The sequence below is a fragment of the Pan troglodytes genome, chromosome 15 (assembly GCF_028858775.2).
Source record: "Pan troglodytes isolate AG18354 chromosome 15, NHGRI_mPanTro3-v2.0_pri, whole genome shotgun sequence".
Taxonomy (NCBI): Eukaryota; Metazoa; Chordata; class Mammalia; order Primates; family Hominidae; genus Pan; species Pan troglodytes.
Genome location: NC_072413.2, coordinates 20,133,845 through 20,141,063, shown reverse-complemented (window position 1 = coordinate 20,141,063; position 7,219 = coordinate 20,133,845). Strand labels below are relative to the sequence as shown.

The window sequence follows — 7,219 nt, the reverse complement described above, 5'->3', positions numbered from 1 at the left end:
CTGCTCTCTTCAGAGCTATCAGACAGGGACATTTAAGTCTGCTGAAGCTGCCCCCACATCCACCCCTTCCCCAGGTGCTCTGTCCCAGGGAGATGGGGGTTTTATCTGTAAGACCCTGACCGGGGCTGCTGCTTTTTTTTTCAGAGATGGTCTGCCCAGAGAGGAGGAATCTAGAGAGGCAGTCTGGCCACAGCAGCCTTGCTGGGCTGTGGTGGGCTCTGCCAAGTTTGAACTTCCCAGCGGCTTTCTTTACACTGTAAGGGTAAAACCGCCTACTCAAGCCTCAGCAATGGCAGACGCCCGTCTCCCCACCAAGCTCGAGTGTTCCAGGTCGAACTCAGATTGCTGTGCTAGCAGCGAGAATTTCAAGCCAGTGAATCTTAGCTTGCTGGGCTCTGTGGGGGTGGGACCCACTAAGCCAGACCACTTGGTTCCCTGGCTTCAGCCCCCTTTCCAGGGGAGTGAATGGTTCTGTCTTGCTGGTGTTTCAGGCACCACTAGCGTATGAAAAAAAATTCTGAAGCTAGCTCAGTGTCTGCCCAAACAGCCACCCAGTTTTGTGCTTGAAACCCAGGGCTCTGGTGGCATAGGCACCGGAGGAAATCTCCTGTGGGTCTGTGGGTTGTGAAGACCATGGGAAAAGTGCAGTATCTGGGCTGGAGTGCACCATTCCTCACGGCACAGTCCCTCACGGCTATCTTGGCTAGGGAAAGGAGTTCCCTGACCCCTTCTGCTTCCCAGATGAGGCAACACCCCACCCTGCTTTGGCTCGCCCTCTGTGGGCTGCACCCACTGTCTGACCAGTCCCAGTGAGATGAACCGGGTACCTCAGTTGGAAATGCAGAAATCACCCGCCTTCTGTGTCAATCTTGCTAGGAGCTACAGACCACAGCTGTTCCTATTCAGCCATCTTGCCAAGTCTATATCAAAAAACTTATTTTTAAAATGGCAGATATTGGCCAGGCAAAGTGGCTCACACCTGTAATCCCAATATTTTGGGAAGCCGTGGCAGGTGAATCACTTGAGGTCAGGAGTTCAAGACCAGCCTGGCCAACATGGCGAAACCCTGTCTCTACCAAAAATACAAAATTAGCCAGGCATGGTGGCAGGCACCTGCAATCCCAGCTACTCAGAAGACTGAGGAAGGAGAATCGCTTGAACCCAGGAGGCGGAGGTTGCAGTGAGCCAAGATCACACCATTACACTGCAGCCTGGGCAACAGAGCAAAACTCCATCTCAAAATAAATAAGTAAATAAATAAATAAAATAAAAAAGACATATTCTAGTTTTGGACATGTTCAATTTAGTGGGCATCATGATACCAGAAAAAGTGAAACACCGAGCCAGAAATAAGAGAAAGCTACATTCTGTTGGTTTTTATCTAGCTACATCCATATTGAGGATGAAGTCTGCTGATATGTCAGTACCCATTCGGTATTAAATAATGATGAGTACATGCCAGGATCATGCTAGGTGCTTCACATGCATTATTTCAAACATATTGATGGATCTGTGTATTCAGTGCATTTTACCTAGCCCCTTTCCTTAAATGTCCATTGGTAAAACATTAAAAACGGTGAAATACACACAAGTGCCAGATGCAAGGAGTGGCACAAGTCATAGCCCTAAAAACTGAGCAACTTTTTAAACATATTATAAAGAAGATAGACTTGAAGGATAGTCCAATCAACCCATGTGTTACTGCCTACATGATAAAAGCTCACCTGAGACAGCTCTAAGGACAAATGAGCAATTAGACTAACACTTATAAAGCAGTGGCAGGGGTCCTGGGGAGTAGAAAGAGATCAAAGAGTAAAATAATAAAGGGTAATTCTGATCATGAATTATATGAGGAAGAATTAGCTTCCACTTGATGATGATGATGATAATGATGATAACGAGTACAAAGTGAAAAACTAAACACCAACTATGTCTATAAGGCATTTCAGAAAGTAAACATCTGTTTTTAAACAAAATTTTTAATCTTAGAAACAAACGGCCAGGCGCGGTGGCTCACGCCTGTAATCCCAGCACTTTGGGAGGCCGAGGCGGGTGGATCATGAGGTCAGGAGATCGCGACCACCCTGGCGAACACGGTGAAACCCCGTCTCTACCAAAAAATAGAAAAAATTAGCCGGGCCTGGTGGTGGGCGCCTGTAGTCCCAGCTACTCGGAAGGCTGAGGCAGGAGAATGGCATAATCCCGGGAGGCAGAGCTTGCAGTGAGCCAAGATTGTGCCACTGGGCGACAGAGCGAGACTCCGTCTCAAAAAAAACAAAAAGAAACTATGGTTTGTTTGCATGCCATTAGAGGAATACCAAATAGCATCGGTGTCATTTTTAAGGAACCAAACCACTGAACATAGGTCACCAAACTACTCTCCCTGTTAGAATGATACAATCATACAAAGAGATGGTAATATAAAAGCAATTCAGGCACAGAAGTGGATATCACTATGGACCTCTCCAGCAAGTTCTCCAACTGGCATCTAAATATAAGTGATGTACCATTCGTACTGGCAAAAGACATCCTGACTTCTGGCTTGGCAAATAATTCTAAATCAACCCTGACCTCCTTATCTGCTCCTGGAAGATTTAATAAATCCCAGTATCATCAGTGCTGAAAGAAACCTTAACATACAATGTTAGAAACATATAACTTTCCCTTTAAAATGCTGTGAAAAATAGAAGAAAAAATGGGACAAATGAAAACATTCAGCACTTCAAGGAGGAAGAAAGAACAAGAGGAAAAGAGCATAAGTGATTGAAGAAACAAATTATTTCTAGAACAGAAGAAAAAATAAATTTCTAGAAAATTTAAAACTTCCTACACGTAAGAAACTATTTAAAGGGTAACACCTGAGTTCAGAAAAATACTTTCACCACAGATATATGGGACGATTATAGGGGAAATAAAATGCTGGCTTATAAAATCACTCACAAAATCATTTAAAAATTTATTTTTATAAGATTGGGGAAATGTGAAACATTCAGGTTAGAATATACTATTAAATTAAAATACAAGTCTGCGTGATCCTAATTTTTTTTCCTCACTGCCTCTTTGATTAGGTCTTTATTCAAAAGAAGCTGTTCAAAATGATTTGACTTTTATGGAATAATCAAATTTAAGAGTTTATGCAGCAGGCTCCTTTTCCTCCGTAGTAGATTTCTTTTCCGCCGGCTTCTTTTCAGCTGCTGGTTTCTTGGTAGCTGCTGCCTTTTTTCCCACCAGAGGCTTCTTCTGCTTCTTAACTCAACAATGGCCTTCTTTCCTTTCTTACCTACCACAGGCTTCTTGCCTACAACCCCCTTCTCATCTGATTTGGCTTCTAGTGCTGCTGCTGCCGGCTGCTGCCTTATCCACCCAGAGCTTGTAATTCCTGGCCTAGCGAAGAATGGTGTTCCGGCGCATGATCTGTGTGTATGGGTTTAGCTTCAACATGATTCTCAGATTTTTCAGTGGGTTCTTTAGGACTCTGCGATGAATCTTCTTGCAAGGTGCTCGAAGGGCTCTCTGGATCTCTGGGCTTTTTAAGATGCTGCTAAGGTCTGTATTGATCATCTTGTGCATGGGAAGATTGTAGTTACTCTTGAGGGAAGCAGCTTTATGCCAAGGGCCAGAAAATTCATCTAACTTCCAGAAAGCACTTTGAGTCCAAATGCAGAAATGTCCCACATGCCCACCAGGAGCAAGTTTCAAAATGTTCAGTTTGCTTATATTAAGCATAGTAATTCCAGGGATGTTTCTGAAGGCCTTGACGATACCATTATCCTCATTACAGATGATGCGGCGCCCCTGCGCTGGATACGGTGATGGTTTCTCGTTTTGCTCTTGCTGGATCTCATTTGCTGAGAGACACAGACCTTCTCGATATCATTCCAGGCTTTAAGTTTCTTAAGAAGCAAAACAGCCTCCTTGGTCTTCTTGTAGCCTTCAACTTTATCTTCGACTACCAAAGGAAGTTCAGGAGCTTCCTCAATACGATGACCCTTAGACATAACCAGTGCTGGTAAGGCTGAGGCAGCCAGGGCAGAAGAGATGACATATCGTTTTGGGGTTGTATTCACTCTACTATGCCAATGGAGCCAGGTTTTGGTTGGTGCAAACATTCAGCCTCCACAACACATGTTTCCAAAAGCTCCCTGGCCAGAATGGTGAGTCCCACCACTTCGAACTCTGGGAATTCAAGCTGCAGCTCTGCCAGTACTCCAAGACTCAACACTGGTTTGATGACCTGCTAATTCACTGACAGCATAGGGCTGTCTGTTGTTTTTGCACAATATCTGGTCGAATAGGAGCCTTGAATATGGCAGACAAAGTGACATTTTTGCCAGATGACTCTCCCTTCTCAGAGTACGCTGACATCAGTGGGCAAGCACATGCCATGGCAGAGAGAGGAGAGAGCCACTGCTCCTGTCACCCCAGCTGCTGCCACAGGAAAAGCGATCCTAATTTTTTTTTTAATGAAGAAGGAATACTAAATGTTAGCTATGAGTTATCTGTATGATAGGATTATAAGACATTTTGATTTTCTATTTTATAATTTCCTGTTTTTTCCTATACCGTGCAGTTAATATATTATAGTTAGAAAAAGTTAATAAATACTAATGTTAAAAGATAAGAGACTCCATCAAAGAGAGGATTCTCTGACACTAAGATGTCCTTGGTAGGGGAGAAATCATTCAGATGACTTTATGGCACCCATAAAGTCAACCCTAAGACCAGGATATCAACTAAGAAATCATTAACTCCCAAAAAGAGTTTAATCAAAATGTTCTGAAAATCATTAAGTCATTTTGAAACTGACCTTTTAGGATGTTTTGTAATGTCCGTACATTAAAAATACATTACAGCAAAACCCCTGACTTAAAGGTAAAGGAAATAGAGTGTGGCTTTAGTCCCAGGTGCAGGTTTGGGTACAGGATACAGGTGCCTGAGAAGCAATGTGTACTCTCTGCACAGAAGTAGATAGCTGAGTCCCCAGTCTGGGTGTCTGCAATGCGCAGAGACAGATGTTTATCCTTCTTATTCAATAGAACAGTGAGTCTTTGGTCTTGTTTCATGTCCATATTTGAAAAAATATACGTCAGCAACTGGAGACCTGCTCCAGGTTCTTGCTTATATCAGTATAAGTAGGTGGAGGAGCTGTCTGTGTAAGTGCAGTTTATAACGGAGCTGTCTCCCTCTCGGACACTCAGGAAAAGACTCTGTTCCACATCCTCTCCTCTACTCATACCTGTGCAAAAGGAAAAGTCAGACAAGATCATCAGGCCATCATTCTCTGGAGTTTGCTTTTTTATTTTTTTCACTGTAGTAACTTCAGACATTCTGGAAAAGACCAGATGAGTCTCCTCCTCAGACTTCTAATGAGTATTTACTAAACCCTCTGTTCCCCAAAAGCTCTCGACTCACAGTCCAGCTGCAGCCACAAAAACAGGAACGAAGATCCAGCAAATGTCTTCATTGTTCTCCCCACTGGGACCTGCAATCTCCAGCCAAGAGAGCTATATTATCAAGTATCTCTTCCTTTCCTCCAAAGCACTGTGGTTTCTTAAACTGTCCACAGAGGCATCTGCTTCTGTCGTCAGCCTACTCACAGAAGTCAACCAAAAGGATCCTTTCGTACATTCTACATGAGCAGAGAAGCTCTGCCACCTTGTGGCCAGATCCCCAAACGCTAAACCAATTATCCTGTATCTGTGGGAGATTCTGGCACATCAAACAGCAGAAGGCCAAATAAAGTAAATTCCAAGTGTACCTCCAGTCAGAAATTATGTGGATTAGCAGACAGAAAAAGTGCAAACGTAGGTTTTAGAATTCCATTGCATCTTCTCGGCACACTACTGAGTCATGTTAAATATATTTGAAGAAGTTAGAGGTTTTTCATGTTTATTAATGACAGTCTACTTGAAATTAAGAAAATGCCATGATTCAGTCTACAAAGCCACTGAGGTGTAAAACGTTTCCTCCTTATCCCTCTACTATTTTTTGAATTGGCCAGAAAATCAATCAGCCAAATTAGCCATCCTGATTCAGCACTCACAGAGGAAAACTCTTTCTGAAGCTAGCATTTAAGAACAAAAATTGGAGTAAGACAGGTTCACTAAATATATCAGATGCATGCTATCTCAGGCTCTGCTCCTCCAAGCCTGGCCTTGTTCCTGTTCTTGCCATTCCCAGGAAATTGACAGTGCCAGAGGTCAAAACATGAGTGTTGTTTTCTTCAAAATGACTAAATTATACAATAAAAGATAAAAGGAGAGAGAAAGGCTTCCATGAGTTAATAATATTGGTCTAATGAAAGGAAAGAGTTTAGCCTATAGATTGTGATGAAAAATCTGACATGCACTCTGAAATATTTTCCTCTGGAAGAACAGATCATCTGAAATTACAGACATGTGGCTTACTTATTGCAAAGTATTGACATAAAAGAGGAAACATCTCAGGAAACATCAGACTACAGATTGAGATAATGTAAACAAATGTACATCTTTTCCAAGTGTATTCTTATTCCTATTGTCAGAATGAGTGGCTTGTCCTCAAATGTGATCACTGAATAATGAATGATCTGTAGTAGAATTTCCCCTCCTGTTACCCTGGGCACTGCTAACTCAGATTTCAGACCCAAAAACTTTTCCCTCGATTTTATTGTCTATTGCTAAAATCATTGTTTAGATATTCCCCTGTGATAAAGTCCTTCAGTATTTTAAATTTTCTATCCAAACCCTACATCATCTATTTTAATTTCTTTAGTCTTTCTGATTCATTCCTGTAATAATAAATATAAGTAAGCATAAAACCAATGCCTGTTAGTAGCATAATATATGTAGGAAACTGACAATGGCAAATTTACTCTCCATCCAGGGAAACTTGGTCTGACTGTTTTTCACAAGTTGGAGTCCCTTCCCTGTGCTTTGACTTAGTAGATCTCCAAGCAATGTAGAAAATTAATCTAATTCCTCATCTGCATGGCATAACTAATATATCTCGAGTGTGATTATACAGAATCACTTTCCTAAAATACAAAGATATGTACATATTACAAAATGTATTTAGATTTATATACATCAAATGTATTTATTTAAAGTTTTCATTTAAATTGTTTTATCCTTTTACTCATTCATCATATCATATAATTCCCAGATCCTTTATCATATTTCTTAGTTGCATTTTCCTTGAACTTTTCTTAACACTTTAGGTCAATATCTGTCCTTCGGAT

The 7,219-nt window shown here is 41.6% G+C and overlaps 1 pseudogene; it reads right to left on the bottom strand.

Moving 5' to 3' along the window:
• Positions 1 to 3,033: 3,033 nt before the first annotated feature.
• On the bottom strand, positions 3,034 to 4,835 carry LOC104001954 (large ribosomal subunit protein uL4-like; annotated as a pseudogene).
• Positions 4,836 to 7,219: the final 2,384 nt, after the last annotated feature.